This window comes from Sus scrofa, chromosome 5 (genome assembly GCF_054392235.1).
Source record: "Sus scrofa isolate SSC_HxYL_T2T_F1_AM1 chromosome 5, Sscrofa_HxYL_maternal_Yorkshire_Landrace_v2.0, whole genome shotgun sequence".
NCBI lineage: Eukaryota > Metazoa > Chordata > Mammalia > Artiodactyla > Suidae > Sus > Sus scrofa.
Window position 1 is genome coordinate 110,579,305 of NC_139387.1, and position 15,843 is coordinate 110,595,147.

The 15,843-nt window shown below is 41.1% G+C and overlaps 1 protein-coding gene and 1 long non-coding RNA gene across 31 annotated transcripts in view; one reads left to right on the forward strand and one right to left on the reverse strand.

Annotated features, from left to right (window-relative positions):
- Positions 1–15,843, reverse strand: part of NAV3 (neuron navigator 3) — a 602,126-nt gene that overhangs the window by 335,938 nt on the left and 250,345 nt on the right. The window lies entirely within an intron of this gene.
- On the forward strand, positions 1,938–14,832 carry LOC146403618 (uncharacterized). The gene is made up of 6 exons (XR_014804605.1): positions 1,938–2,286; positions 6,377–6,521; positions 7,495–7,926; positions 9,119–9,260; positions 9,833–9,889; positions 11,152–14,832. It is a non-coding gene; the product is annotated as an uncharacterized LOC146403618 (long non-coding RNA).

Below are 15,843 nucleotides of genomic sequence, written 5' to 3' on the forward strand. Positions count from 1 at the left end.
ATGCAGACGATGCAGGAGATATTTCCAGAGAGACTACCTGTGACGGTGAGAATTTTTAAAAGTTCACATAGCCTAAAGGAAGCAAGAAGATTCAAAGGGAGTGAGTCTAAGAGAAGACAGCATCAGGATCCAAGATGGAAATACTCTCACACTTGACGACTAGATAAGAAAAGTCCTCAGACAGGTTGAAGATCAGGGTGAAAGCAAAGAGGGCATGTGTCCCTTTTCCCACTGGGTAGGTGGGAGGGCTAAAAAGCAGGGCGCCCCTGCCAATATTAATAGCCAGAGTAGAGGGCAAGTGGCAACAGGACAGGCTTAGCCAGATCGGGCTTGAGACAGACGCCCGATCAGAGCTGAATCTTGGGTTCCTGTGTGCCCAGCGAGGATGAGCCAAAGTGCTGACGGGATGAGCTCCCCAGAGGTGGCATTAGGTCAAGACCTGTGGAGAGTTTAGGCAACGGTTACCAGCAGGGGGTGTCCACACAGCACGGCAAGCCCTCGTCTGCGCAAAGTGGCACCGCATGCCCAATGAGCCAGCTGTGTGGGGCCATCACAGCACAGAACTGCGAGGATTCAGACGGTTGCAAGCAAACCAGAGAGCATTTCCCACGCCACCTGCTATTAACTTAAGGACAATTTCCCTAGACATATTGTGTTCCTCTCTCAGATGATGTCATTTGACAGATGAGAAAAGATGTCACTTTATAAGAGGAGAGAAACCTCAGAGAGAAGGGAAAGCAGCACTGACAAGAAGTCTGACCTTCACATGACTAAATATTTACTTTAATGAGGCCTTCCTAAACAAACAAACAAGTAAACGAAGTAAAAAGGAGTCTAGGTAAGCTTCTCCCATCCTCACCAATCTCCTTTTCTTCCTCCCTCAGTAGGAATGGAGAATAGACATGCTATAGAAAATACAAAATTATATTTTTTATACATCAGAGAAATAGTGTGTCTTAAAGCCCTTTAAGTCAAACATATAAATTACAACGCACTTGGCTGAATTTACCACACGGCAATGGACTTGCTTACAGGAATATCTGGATCATCCATCACCCCAGACAAGGAAAGCTGTATTAACATCTCTAAACCTATCCTGGTGACAGAGCACGGACCGAGTCAGAGCAGAGGGACCTTACCCACTAAGTCCCAACTGACACGAGAATCAGACAACACCAAGATGGCGTCAGGTGCGGGCGCACGGCGGGAACGTCTTCCGTCCTTACTGATCCTCCCTTCCAAAGCCACGGCTTGTTTCTAGGAAACAAGGAGCTTTGGACTTGATGTTCAAGTCAGTCTTCTCTCTCCAGGTTTCCTCAGCGACCCGGGTAAGAGTTAGCAACAAATGGGACACTCAGGTCAAGACTCCTCTTTTCACTCGTTAAGAGATAGGCTTTAAGACAGTCCATCTCCACTGGCTGGATCTTAATTTTACCAACGTACAAAAAGAGATACAAGTATTAGAAAACCCTCTGCTATCCTTCCCACTATTAAAATGACACATTTGAGGAGACATGAAAATCAGAGATATATCAAATCACCACTGAATTGGGAGAGAGTCACTCCAGATGGACTAGGACACTCTACTAAAGCCAAAATTACAAAGGTTTTGACCTTCAGTCACCAAAATAGCAGAAATACACCAAAATAGTAGAGCCCATATTTACATCCAAGCAATCACGAAGAGGGTCCAGATAGCTCTTTTTGGAAAAAAGTCACAAAACAAATCATGAGTGAAAAAACCAAAATTACAAAAATCATTATTAGTTTTTTAAATTCGATAAGTGTGTTTAAATTCTTACCGCATGCAAGGGATCTCTGGGGATAGAAATATGAATTAATCAGGCCTGCTCTTAAAGTCAGAGTTTAAAGAGAAAATTCATTTCAATCCGATTAGGGAGAACTTTGAATGAATGCCAAGACTCCCAGCTGTGCTAGGGAAGATTAATTTGTCAAGAGTGTCTAGGAAGGACTAGTATCACTTTTATAGTCATAAAAATCAAAGACAACACTGCTGTTACACAGTCATTCCTGAGAGATTCAAACCTTATGATCTACAAGCCTCAGAGACCTGGCGAACACAGCACAATCTCTGGTTTGGAATGTATATCAAATTGAATGGAATCACGCTGAGAAGACCGGTGGCTTCAGTCTTTATTAAGGAAATTTATCTCTCTTTACCTGGGTTCTGCCCTCTGAAATGAAGAACAGCAATGAAATTTAAATCATCTAGGGTCCCAGAACGTATGGCAAAAGGAGCAAACACTTTGTTCGACAGATAAAAAGGTAGGTACCTCTTTATCCTTGTGTCACGGCCAGGATAAACTGTTCCAAGGGTTTAGTAAATGATGCGGTGTATGAACACGGGTGAGCGCTCCGTATTTATTTTCCGCAGTGGGGGACCACGTTCCTGTGTGTCTCCAACCCGGCTCTTTCCAACAGAGAAAGGTTTTGATTTGCTTGGACTGAAACACTTGGCGTGCAATGGAAGGAGGGTGGGACTGTCTCATGGATTTTCCCAGGAAGCATAGTCTTGGGCAAACCTGCAAAATCACCCCACAGAATGGATCTGCTCTTCAGTCAGTGGCCTTGCCTTGCAGCGCGTAGCAAGGCTTGACTCAGAGCAGTCTTGTTGTTTTAACAGGGCTGTTTCTATTTATAAAGTTACGCAATCCAGTTGGTTCCTCCTTCCTCTCTGTCTGAGACACGGTTTACAGAAAGAAACCACAGTTATTACACAACGGCACTGCCAGGAAATTCGAGTGTTGTTTTCGGGTAGAGACGAAAAGACCTGCACCTTGACGCGTCTCACTCATCCTACATCACATCGGTTCTTGAGGGCACTTTCTCCTGGCGCGAGAATGTGCTCTGAAGGTTTACTGCGTCCGTCAGAAGGCCGATGTTTGCGATTACGGCTATTCTATTCATGTGCGGTTTTGCAGAGGTCCTGTGAATGCAAGCCCATTGCTCAACAGGAAGCACCCACTGCCAAGTCCTTTGCAGAGCAGGGACACAGCCACAGGAGGACTCAGTGGTAAGACATCGAATGGAAGTTTTTACACAACCGCCCGTGAAGAGAAACAAAGCCCAGGTACACACTGGGACCTGTTCTAACTCTTCTCTCAACCTAAGGGCAGCCGTACCCACTGGATATGCTCACACAAGTCAACACGGCCACAGGGTCGCGTCCACGGGAGCGCTCCCCGCAAGGTGAAAGGAGCTTCAGATGCACCAGAATGAACACAGGAAAATGATGACAAAGATAGTACTGCAACTCCTTAAGATAGTCAATTTAATTTTTTAAAAAATGTTTTCTTTTCTTTTTCCATGTGGCATATGGAAGTTCCAGGGCTAGGGGTTGAATCAGAGTGACAGCTGCTGGTCTGCGCTGCAGCCGCAGCCATGCACAATCCGAGCTGCATCTGGACCTATGTTGCATCCTTAGCCCACTGAGGAAGGCCAGGGATCGAACCTGTGTCCACACGGACACTATGCTGGGTTCTTAACCTACCGAGCCACAACAGGAACGCCTTAATTAAACTTTTAATGACTTTTTGATCAAGGCTGCGGGAGAGGATCACTGTATCAGTGTTTGTAATACCCTTACTCTGTGCAGCATCTTTCTCATATTTTATGCAGAGTGAGTTGCAGATAATGTCAGCACCTGGGCCACTTTCTGCCCAAAAAGGACTCCTTTCCTGCCAAATCCTCTGCAGCATCATCTTCTGGTTGGATTTTATCTTCTCCTTCTTTTAATTCTCTTGGCTTGCTTCACACACACCATCCATGAGGGCTAAACAAAATGTCTTTAGGGCCTGAGGGAATTAATTTTCTGCCTGGGATAATGAGACAGTGTGATGCAATTTCTCCCTGACTTTAACATGTTTTGTTATCTTGAAGGCAATCTGCCCTGTCCAATAAAAACAGAAGGAAAATGGGTGACCTTAAAAAACATTTTTCTGAAACCTAAGATTCACACGCACACAAATGCCTCTGATGATTTTGGGTGTAGACAGATGCTCGCTCCCCCTTTGCAGCTTCCAAACATCTTGTCAGCGGTCTATTGTTGAAGTGTGGCCTTTCTCCCAGACCACATCCTGCCTCTCTCAGGGAGAAGCTTGCTGCTGAAGTAAAATCAAAGTCCTGTCTGGGTGGAGGGTCTCTGAAGGTGCAGAGAAAACACATCGACCTCAAGACATCTCCAGATGCAACTCAGAGCCTGCACAGGACTGTGCTGGAAACACCTCAGGAACTCAGGCAACTCTGTAGGTCTGTTTCATCGAAGCTCTAAGCCTTTCACTCCAAAGGCAGCAACGGGACAGTCATTACCACCAGCACGAGTTACAGCGGCTCAGAGGAGGATACGCGAAACCCCCTCCAAAAAACCATTCAAAACTAAAACCTCAACAAAAACGACTTCTTATTTGTGTGTATATACATATGTATGACTGAGTCACTTTCCTGTACAGCAGAAATTGGTACAATACTGTAAACCAACTGTCCTTTAATAAAAACTAAAAACTAAACTTTTAAAAAACGTTACTTCTTATTTGAATGACTGTCATTCAATAAAGGACAGGTTCTGTTAAAGCTCACTAAAGAACTGAAAGAGTGACAAGGGCGCCTTAATTACATAAGGTGATATTTTTATTTTTTTAAATTTATTTATTTTTATTTTTTATTTTTTTTGGTCTTTTTTGCCTTTTCTAGGGCCACTCCTGCGGCATATGGAGGTTCCCAGTACAGGGGTTGAATCGGAGCTGTAGCCGCCGGCCTACACCACAGCCACAGCAACACGGGATCCGAGCCACGTCTGCGACCTACACCACAGCTCACAGCAACGCCAGATCCTTAACCCACGGAGCAAGGCCAGGGATGGAACCTGCAACCTCATGGTTCCTAGTCGGATTCGTTAACCACTGCGCCACAACGGGAACTCCAAGGTGATATGTTTAAATTGATAAGTATAAAATGGATTTTCAATGACTACAAAATTAAAATGAATAATTAGACAAAAATGAAATAAAATTAAAAAGGAACACAAGAAAATCTGATCCAGGAGTTCCCATGGTGGTGCAGCGGAAATGAATCCGAGTAGGAACCATTGAGGTTTCAGGTTTGATCCTCAGCCTCGCTCAGTGGGTTAAGGCTCCAGCATTGCCGTGAGCGGTGGTGTAGGTCACAGATGCGGCTCGGATCCTGCGTTGCTGTGGCTGTGGTGTCGGCCAGCAGCTACAGCTCTGATTAGACCCCTGGCCTGGGAATCTCCATATGCCACTGGTGGGGCCCTATAAAAGACAAAGGCAAAAAAAAAAAAATCTGATCCAGAATTAGGGTGACCTAGCATCCCAGTGTGCCTTGGACTAAGAGATTCCCCAAACAAAACCTTTCAGTGCTAAAATCAGGACAGTTCTGGGAAAACCACTGCAGGTGGACACCTTCTGTGGACCTAACTATTATTTTTTTAATCATACTCATTCCTCACAGAAGGTGGGAATAAGGGGAGAAAACAATAAGTAAAACTTGGAATAAAACTGTTATCAAGGAGTTCCCATTGCGGCTTAGTGAGTTAAGAACCCTATACAGTATCTGTGGGGATGGGGGTTCGATCCCTGGCCTCACTCAGTGGGTTAAGGATCTGGCATTACCGTAGCTGTGGTGTAGGCTGGCAGCTGCAGTTCTGACTCAACCCCTAGCCTGGGAACTTCCATATGCCATGGGTGTGGCTGTAAAAAGAAAAGAAAATATTTTCAAGAAAATTGTTATTTTAATTAAACACTAATGTCTCTGTAATCCCCTAGGGAATATTTCTTGTATACCCGAAAGCAAACAAAGATGTGAACCTCCTAGGCAAATACTAGCTCATGCTTTGGGCACTGACTAAAAATCACCTGCTTAACCTTTACTTATCACCAAATGTGGAGATGACTTTAGCAACTGCACAAAACATCACAACGCAAGTTCCCGTACCAGCTTTGTCCTATTCTAGTATTCTTTAACTCTAATGGTCCTATTTAAAATTTTATTATTATAATTATTATTTTGTCTTTTTAGGGCCACACCCACAGCATGCGGAAATTCCCAAGCTAGGGGTTGAATCAGAGCTACAGCTGCTGGCCTACACCAACCACAGCCACAGCAATGTGGGATCTGAGCCCCACCTGTGACCTACACCACAGCTCACAGCAACGCCAGATGCTTAACCCACTGAGCAAGGCCAGGGGTTGGGCCTGTGTCCTCATGGATACGAGTCAGATTCATTTTTGCTGCGCCACGGTGGGAACTCCTCCTACAGTCCTATTTTATTTGTGTGTGTATTAAAATCTTATATGTTGTATATTTAAAAAAACTACTAAATCCTTGTTTTTCAAACAAGACAGGATTTTAATCAGTGATATGAAACTGAGGACAATTTCTTCCCCTGAAGGGAACGGGCAATATCTGGAGACATTTCTGACTGATACAAGTGGAGAGAATAAACCTGTTTGAAATCAAACAACATACCCCAAGCATATGCTGTGGTACGTTATGTGTAAGTTATGATTGCAAATCTGAATTATATTTATCTCTGATATTTCTAGGTAATGTCAAACAGGAATTCAATGTTGCCAAAAGATTAGATACATATTCCTAGAAAGAGTCCCAGTTGTTGCTAGTGTATTTCCCACAAAGCCTATCATATTAAAATGAGCTTTCACACACACACACACACACACACACACACACACACACACACACACACTCTTCTATGTACATGGTAAGTATACAATACACAGCTGATGATGGGCTGATCAATAAAGATAAGAAAAGTCATCCAGGATACATGATGTAGACAAAGAAGTTGAGATCGAGGGGCTGCCATTTTTTGAAATAGCAACTTTGTTTTCGAAGACAATGGATCCAGCCTGAATCAGGGGAAAAGAGCAGAGGAACATATTGTCAGAGATGATAAACCTTGTGTTCAGCGGAAGAAGGCAACACACAAGTGTGGATATCGAAAAGGCAGCCAGAGGAAGGAAGAAACAGCTATAAAAAGCAGATGGTTTGAAGAGAAAGGAAATGGAAAACAGAATCCAAAAAAATATATGGGTCATAACAATAACATAAAAGATTCTGGCAGAAATGTGACAAACTGCAAGAGAGAGAGAGAGAGTCACAGAGAGATTAAAAATAGAAGCATTTGGGGGCAATAAAGATAAATATCTACTACCTGCATATTTTTTTGAGTCTAAAAGTGAGCAGTTTAAATTGATCCATGCTAAAGCTCAATAAACACTCTCCAGGAGAAGCACAAACCTGAGTGGCTAGTCCTAGATGCACGACTAAATATAAAGACCAATTAAGTCATTTAGAAATTTACACTGCACTTGAAAAGAGGTTTTATGCACTGTTCTTCTTCCTTGCTCACCAGGGTCTGAGAGGATTGTAAAATGAGTTGCTTCTTTCAATACCAACGGTAGCTTTCTCAATGATCCATTCATACATCCTCATTAGGTCCCCTCTGGAAAGTATCTGCAAGGTACAGAGAGAAGCTACACCGCTCCTCCGGGCCAAGAGAGCAGATCTCTCGCACACAACTATGCAGCCACCCACTGCCCATCCAGAAGCCAGCAAATGCCTCCTTCCCACTGGGATGCCTGACTCCAGCCCTACTCTTTATAAATTTCACGTCTAGAATTCAGATCTGACACTGCCTTGGCCTTTCTGGCTCCCAACATGATGAAGCGTTTCCAGATCTAGCAAGAAAAATATGCTACAAGCTGAGGAGTAATATAAGTAGAAACAAGGGCACAGGACCAAGAGAGAGTTGCTTTCGGGGTGTGAATCTGGATCAGCAAGTTGGAATGGCAGAGACTGAAGGTGGTCAGCAAAGTCACAAAGTGAGGAAGCCCGAGGAGTCCCAATCCCACAACGAGCTTTTTACGGGTATGTTTCTACAGATAGCTCTGGCCTATTTTTTGAAAGCAGATTTAACCATAAGGTATTTGATTTCTGTGCATTTAGTAACTTGAATATAATTATGTTCCCCCACTCATTCAATGCTCTGCTCTTACAATTGTAAGACATGCCCTTACAATTCAAGGCAACTTGTTCGCAATCTAGAAGACATTTCTGGGCACCCTAGACTATTTTTCATATGGCCAATTTTTGCTTAATCTTGAACATCTAAAGAGCAGTCATGGGCTAACTAAATTCTGGCTAATAGTTCACCAAACCATTTCTAGGCACACAGCTAGACTCTATTTCCTAGCCTTTCTAACAAGTAGGTATCATCACATGACTGAATTCTGACCAACAGGACAGAGTAAGTGAGACACGGAATTTCTAAATCTCTTACCCGGTCCTTCACTTTCTCTTTCGCTGATGGTTAGCTAAAGGTGGGATGATGGAACCACAAGCTAAAAAAGAAAAAAAATCTGGTTTCCTGAGTTACCATAAGCCTGGGTCAGCAAACTTCCTCTAAAGGACCAGACGGTAAATATTTCAGTCTTTGTGGGCCATACAGTCTCTGTTGTAATTATTCCACTCTGCTATTATAGCACAAAAGCAGCCACAGACAACACAGAAACGAATGTCCAAAACCTTACTTACTAAAATTGGGTGCCATCCCAGATTTGACCTATGGACCATGCTTTCTCAACCTCTGATGATATGGAAGAGCCAAAAGAGTGAAAAATAAACTCCCACTGTGCTAAGCCATTGAGACCTAGAGTTTTCTGGTAGAGAAGTTAGCTTTACCTTAACTAACACATTGTCCTGTTGACAAAATTTACTCTAACACATTTTGTGATGGGAAATTGTGAACTTGCCCACCCCAGGTTTTCAGTTTTACAAAAGAGTCCTTTGCGACATCAAAATACATTCCAAAAAAGAAAAAAAAAAAAAAAAAAGGAGAGGGGGCGACAGAGATGGCTTATTGTTTTCGTTTGTTTGGGTTTTTTCTTTGACGGAGACTGAATCATTTATTTTATTAAAAAATTAGGTGAATTTTTGCCACGGCCATCTTATCCAGTGACTATCTCCAGGCAGAATTGCAACATTTTTAAACAAATCACTCTATTTACTGAGAATGGTGGAGAAATCCTGCCATGTGTCCAATTAATGATCTCTCCCACAGATATTGAGTTTCTCCATTGGCTCCAGTGACTAGGAATCCAAGGAAAAGCATTTTTTAAAAGCAAAAAATGGAGCAACAGTGGGGACTGGGGGAAGATGAAGAGTTCAAAGTGAAATCTGTCAAAGATAAATTCAGCATTCCTGTAAGAATCCACAGTTTTTCTTCTTTCCCATTATGTAACTCAGGATCCACAAAAAGCAATAAGAATAACACTGATTTTGATTGTGGTTTAAAAATTGTTGTGAGAGGGAGACAGAGAGGGAGGTTGAAGAGTAAGGACTTAAAAGAGTTAAATAGACGTAGGTTGGAATTCCCGCACTGTCCAAGCCCAGACCTAAGTTTCTACATATATTTAATTGTAATAATAATAAAGTGGTTATAGCATCTAGCATGTGGTAGGTACCCAAAACATGTTAGGAATTATCGCTAGTTTTGATTGCCAGTTGCTGCCAAATTACAAAATTATCATTTCTTAAAAAACTCCAAGTTTTTGTGTGAAGAAAAAGGTATCATGCAAGACGTAGAATTTTGTGTTCTGTTGATAATTAATAAGTTAATCCAAACAGCTGTAGCTTATTTCACTAAACGTGCCCTTTTTCCATAGCTTTTGAGCAAGGTATCTTAGATAAAAGTTTGTTCCAGCACATTTTTCTAATCCTTTGCACTTTTGAACTCTCCTTTAACTGGAACTTTCCATATTCCATTTATCCTCAGCTTTTAAAACGTGGACTTGATCATGTCTCTTTGACATCCTCCCACATTCTCTTCAGGGTAAGTCCAACCTCCTTACTGGGCATTTAAAGCCATCTTCCCAATTGCCTTATTTCAACTTCCTCTCTCTTAACTACGTCCTAGAATTGGTACAAAAGTTGTAGTTTTCTAAATAAAGCCAAGTATTTCATCCTTTGGGAAATGCTATTCTATGTAAGATGCCCTTTCTTCCATATTTATTTGGTTAAACAAATGCATTCTTCAAAACATGGCTGAAATGTTAACTTTGCTCATATATGGAAAGTTAATCACTGTCACATTTGTTCTACTATCAATTCTTAATATTACTAATTTTTGCATTCAATTACTCAATACTTGTATAGTATAATATAATAGGTAATAAATTGACCACCAACTCTATATGAGGCACTCTGCTGCCATATAGTTTACATACGACATCTCATTTATTCTTTGTAACAATTTTACGTGGTTCATTTTTATCATTGCCCTCATTTTACAGATGAGGAAGCTGAGACATAAGTGTTAATTGACTTGCCAAGGTCGTTTGTTAAGTAAATATTGGGGCATTCTAAAATGAGAATTGCAGTCAGCAGATGTCAAGTGCTGCAAACAGGATGAAAACAAGAGGTCAATGTTAGCCAAGAAGAGGTATCTTTTTAAAGCCATTGGTAACCTCTAAAGAAACGGAAGTCAGAAACCAGGAAAAGTAAAGCAAATTTAAGGCTCAATGTTAGCCAAGAAGAGGTATCTTTTTAAAGTCATTGATAACCTCTAAAAAAACAGAAGTCAGAAACCACGAAGAGTAAAGCAAATTTAAGGCTTGAAATAGTGGCAAGAGACACAAACCACTTTTCATTTATTTCTTTATTTTTAGGGCCACCCCTGTGGCATATGGAAGTTTCTAGGCAAGGGATGGAATTGGAGCTGCAGCTGCCAGCCTGTGCCACAAGCACAACAATGCCAAATCCAAGCCACATCTGTGACCTATGCCATGGCTTGTATCAATGCCAGATCTTTAACCCACTGACCAAGGCCAGGGATCGAACCCACATCCTCATGGAGACTATTTGGGTTCTTAACCCACTGAGCCACAGTAGGAACTCCCACAAACCACTCTTCAAAGAAATGTATCTGCAAAATTACAAAGACATTCTGAGGGATCATCTGAAGCTGGTTGAAAATATTAATAATAATAATTACCATTATTTTTCACATTATTAAAAATAGTAAAGATCCGAGAATTTTTAGAAGCTGATTCTAATGTAATGCTTTTCAACTGCGTTTGATTTTGCCTTCCCCAGAGATACACCTCACAACGTCTGGAGACACCTTTGGTTGTCGTAATTGAAGAAGGCTCCTGGCGTGGAGCAGAAAATGGCAGGGACGGTGCTCACTGTCGCACAAGAGCAACGTCATGGAATTATCAGGTCCCAATGTGACAAGTTCGGGAAATCTTGGTCAGAAGAATCCATTGCAGAGAAGGAGAATGAAAAAATAAGAGAAATGTGGTAACTGATAGAGCAAAATCAGGAAGAAGAAGGAAGAGAGAAGATTAAAAAAAAATCATCCTTAAAAAAATTACCCTTAGAAAATCTTTATCAAGAACTCTTTGCTCATTTGCCTTTCATTTTTTTATAGACACACAGACTAAAGCTCAAAGAGTTTAAATGACCTTATCCTTTCAAAGCCTAGCAGATACCTAATTCAAATCTTTGAGCTCCTAATTTGATGTTCTTTTAATTATACCATATTATATTTTAAGTGCAAGACTGCCATAAAACAATTATTTTGTGAAAAATTTAATGATGTACCTATTGATTTTATGTTTCCACAAACAACATACTTGGAGTTCCTGTTGTGGCTCAGTGGTAATGAACCTGACTAGTATCCATGAGGACACAGGTTTGATCCTTGGCCCCAGTCAGTGGGTTAAGGATCTGGCATTGCCATGAGCTGTGGTATAGGTTGCAGTTGCTGCTCAGATCCCTCATTGTGGCTGTGGGGTAGGCCGGCAGCCGCAGCTCCAATTCCACCTCTAGTCTGGGAACTTACATATGCTGTGGGTATGGCCGTAAAAAGAAAAATCAAAACAAATCAAAAAGGAAGACATTAAATACACTGTTTTTATTTTATTATTGTATTGTATTTATTTTATTGTCTTTTTAGGGCTGTACCTGGGGCATATGGAAGTTCCCAGGTCAAATGGGAGTCACAGCCACCAGCCTCCTCCACTGCCACAGCAACACCAGATCTGTCTGAGCCGTATCTGTGAGCTACACCACAACCTGCGGCAACTCCGGAACCTCAACCCACCGTGTTCTCATGGATACGGTTGGGTTCTTAACCTGCTGAACCAAAATGGGAGTTCCTTCATGCCTTCCTTTTTATTGCAGGAAAGAAAAATGTCCGTATATTGGAAAGGAATTAACTAAGAAGTATGTATTTGGCAAAATTGGCATCAAATACACTCCCAATATTGGCGCTTGCAAAAGAACAGTGTAAAAGTTGTATGATCTTTTCAATAACATTTAATCACACATAATTTACTCCAGAATTTCTGGTAATTTCATAGTTTAATGAATTACACATAATTCTTCAAAGACTTTGTAAAACACAAACTAAAATTGTAGACAATAGTATTAGATTGCCACATTTCTGCAAATTGGTACTTAAGGAAAATAAATGTATGACACTGAAAACCGGAGTCTTCGCCTAGCAGAGAAAAAGGTGAAACTCAAGGATCCTTATCCCATTCTTCACATCGTTGCTGCCACAAAGGCAAAATCAACGACAGAAGAGCAGTAACAGTTTCACTATGAAACTGGGAACATGAACGACAACTAGAAAAAGAAATCATCGTATTTCTTCAGTTACAAATAACTAAATGTGCAAGGGCAGCAGAAACAGGCAGAGCAGCGGAATCCTCTAGAGACTGAGGGCTGACCTGTGCCGCTGTGGGCCTGGCCAGCTCGGGAAGTGCTGCCACGTGAGCAAGCCAATCGAGTGGGGTGCCGGGGTGCCCACAGACCTCGGCAATTAGGCGCCTTCCCGGGAAGGAAACAGCTGGTGGCCAGAGCCACTGACATCCTGCAGCACTTCTCTTTATTTCTGGTTTTCCAACACTTTGGTAGAGGCCATGTGTCATCTTAATTGTCTTCTCCTGGTCACTGTAGGCACTTGGGCACACCGATTCATTCGCAACTCACTAGCAATGCTAACTCCTTAACACAAACCTTACTAACATATCAAGGAGTCAAGTCAACCAATAGTGCTTCTTCGCTCCCCTTGGCACCAGAAGAAGACTTCACTGCTGCAGTGTTGTTGATTGCAAAAGGGCAGTGTTTTCTGGAACCATACAGCCTGCGTTTGAGTTCATACTCACCCACACTGAGATACTGGCAAATTTAACCTCAGTCTCACTTTCTTCCTCTGTAAAACGGGGATGGTAACAGTGCGTGAATAGTAAGGCTATTGTGAGGACGGAATGGAATGCTCCAGGAAGTGCCTGGGCCAGGAAACGGGGTACTGCAAGCCTCTATAAACGTTAGTTAATGCCAGTCTCCTTCTGGTACGATTTCTCCTAAATGTCATTGACAGTGTAATTTTGTCTCGTTGTTACGTCAGAGCCTTCCTCACCGTCTTCCTAATGAAGTCTGCCTATAGCTATAATCTGCCCCCAAACTACTTGTTTTTCATTAATGGTCTGCTCAAACTGTAATGGCTTTCTCACTGGTTTTCCTCCATAAACCCTGTCCTCTAAGGAATGCTGTTGTTTCCGCTCTCTATCTCAGGCCTATCTGTCCACTAAATTCCAACCACCTGAGGAAGTATTTTCTGAATGTTCCCACCCAATGGGATTTCTTTCAAATCTAAAATCCTACAAAATAACTGCCCACATTAGCAATATTATCCATAAAATACATTTTCTTGTCCATATCGTAATTTATGTTTAAAAAATATTACATGCACTGCTTCGAGTACCTTCTGTTTTCAAAGCATTAGTGTCGACACATATTAACAAAACAGTAAGAGATAATCTCTATTTCGATTGTCCTTACAACTAGCAGGGTAAGAAGATAAAACAAACATCTCTTCTACCACAAATATAAATGTCACTACTCTTCCAAGAATTTTTTTTCTATCTCCCCACCTGGATGTAAACATTCCTTCCTTTTAACCTCCGCAGCTGTTTATTCTTTTCCTTGACTTTTGAAATAAGTCTAAAGAGTAGGTGAAATTTGGAGGAAAGAGTATAAATAGAAAAAAATACTGCAAGTGTATCAGAAAGAAAGAGTGTAATGCAAATGACAAAAAGAGGCTTTAGAGACAGATCTAGATTCAAATTCTGGATTTTGGTGCTAGCAGTTAACTGATTTTACGAGTGTCATTCACTCTCCTTCGGTTTATTTCTCTGTAAATGTGGATAAGATACCTCATCTGAAACATTGTGAGACTAAAATGGGAAATGTCCTATAAAGTAGAAGAGAAGTGCTCAAAAAATTGTTTTCTATAATAACGTAAAAAAGAATCTTGAGTCTGTACAGGTAATCTAAGGAGGAAGGGGTGAGTTAGCCCAAGGCTGAAAGAAGGTGGAAATGAAAACAGGGGTAAAAGTTAGGTTTAAAGGAAGTTGGGGATAAAAAGTGAAGGTCCCTTTTTAGCGACTGGTACAGCTGAGGAATTTCCATGAACAGTGATGTCTGATGCTCAGTTTATGCTATTTGCTTAACAGTGAGGATGTAAACACTCTTTTCTAACCTTGATCTTTAAGTAAAGTTTCTAAACCAAACTGACTCTCTTTCTCACGTGGGTGAATGTCCAGGAAGAATGGAGAAAACAATCCATACGGGAGGAGACGCCAGAAAAATCTAAGGAAAGTAAGAAATCAGAGTAAGAGAGAAATTGTAAATCCTTGAGATATCATGGTAGAATTTGAAAATTTATGTGACATGGAATCTGTAATTAAAGTTACTCATTTGTTATGACCGTAGTAAGATATGTGCTCATACCTGTCAGAATAGCTATCATAAAAAAGAACACAAGTAACAATCTTGGGGAGAATGTGGAGAAAAGGGAACCCTCGTACACTGTTGGTAGGAATGTAAATTGGTGCAGTCACTGTGGAAAATAGTATTAAGGTTTCTCAAAACAGTGAAAATAGAACTACCCTATGACTCAGCAATTCCCCTCTTGGGTTAATATCTGAAAAAAAAAAAATTTACACAGGCCCCAGTGTTCATGGCAGCATGATTTAAATACTCAGGATACAGAAGCAACCTAAGTGTCCATCAACAGACGAATGGATAAAGCAGATGCAGAATACACACACACACACACACACACACACACACACAGTTAATGTACATATACAAATAATGGAATATTACACAGCCACAAACAAGAACAGAAATGCAGCAACATGGATGACTTGGAGAGCATTATGTTAAATGAAACAAATCAGACAAAGACAAATACTGTATGATATCACTTAAAGTGGAACCTAAAAAATACAACAAACTAGTGAATTTAACAAAAAAGAAGCAGACTCATAGATATGGAGAACAAATTAGTGGTTACCTTTGGGGAGAGGGAAGGGGGTAGAGGCAGTAAAGAAGCACAAATTATTAGGTATAAAGAAAAAGCTACAAGAATAGGTTGTATAACATAGGGAATATAGCCAATATTTTATAATAACTGTAAATGGAATATAACCTTTAAAAATTGTGAATCACTATACTGTACACCTAGGACTTCTGTAATATTTACATCAATTATATTTCAATAAAAAAAGAACAGTGAGATTAAGCAGTCTGAAAAAGGTGGGACATCCAATAATGAGACATAGCACATGTAGATGGAGTTAGGATAGAAAACGGGGTGACAATGCCTGGGGACGATTGTAAGACAGAAGAAGGAACTAAGGTTTTTCTTTAATCAGGATGGTGAATGTGTTGGGTGGATGTAATGGAGAGCTACAGGAAGAGAGACCAATT